The sequence below is a fragment of the Ambystoma mexicanum genome, chromosome 4q, assembly GCF_040938575.1.
Source record: "Ambystoma mexicanum isolate Mex_15411 chromosome 4q, UKY_AmexF1_1, whole genome shotgun sequence".
In the NCBI taxonomy this organism is placed as follows: Eukaryota; Metazoa; Chordata; class Amphibia; order Caudata; family Ambystomatidae; genus Ambystoma; species Ambystoma mexicanum.
Window position 1 is genome coordinate 977,277,130 of NC_090928.1, and position 894 is coordinate 977,278,023.

Sequence of the window (894 nt, forward strand, 5' to 3'; positions counted from 1 at the left end):
CCATATGAGCTGAAACTAAGAAACTATAGTCAAAGTATCAGAATCTGCAGTACTACAGGACCAGGAGAAGTCCACATTTTGCAGTGACCTCACCTCCCCTCCTAGTTTTGGGGAGCTAGGGGTCCATAGTGGTAATGGCTAAACAATTTTGCTGAAGTACTGTATCAGGCTCCTTCTGGGAATATCTCACAGCAATCGTAGGTGAAGTCGGTCAACATTTGAAATCCCTCAGCACACATGGCCATCTCTAGCATTGAACTCTTCTACAGGACATCCAAAGGAATCATTCAATCCAAACGCCTATTTTATACACAACTGGTTTGGTGGGTAGTGCATGAATCCTAAATAGTCTACTCGTGTAAACGCAGCAAGCCCATAGGAACACCAAGGGTCTGAACTCCATCCATGCTCAGATTGTTGCATATTTTCAGCAGTCCATGCTCACCTTTCTTCCTTGCTTTCCTGGCAGTGCCCTTGGTTCAGGTGTCTTTCGGCAGTGGCATCCAAGACAAGCTAGCAGATGCCAACCTAGGAGAGGAATGATTCATAGGTTGTCCAACACTTGGTAATGTGATCAAAACCCTATCCATTTGCAAAAAGACCTAGCCATTATCGCATCAGCCATGTTGTTCCTAGGCTGGTGCTTGGTGTCAAATCACTGTTTGTCGAATTCCCGCACAATGTGGTGGATGGCTCCAGCTGCATTGCTTTTATGCATAATCCACAGTCAAATAGCCCTGTGTAAGCACTCAAGAACATTGGTCGACCAGACAAATGGTCGAACCAATTTGGTCGAAAACCAAATGGTCGAATTTGTTTTATTTTTTATTTTCACCCTTTTTTTTGGGGGGGGGACCCCCCAAGCCCCTTTTTTTCTAAAAAACCCTTTTTTTA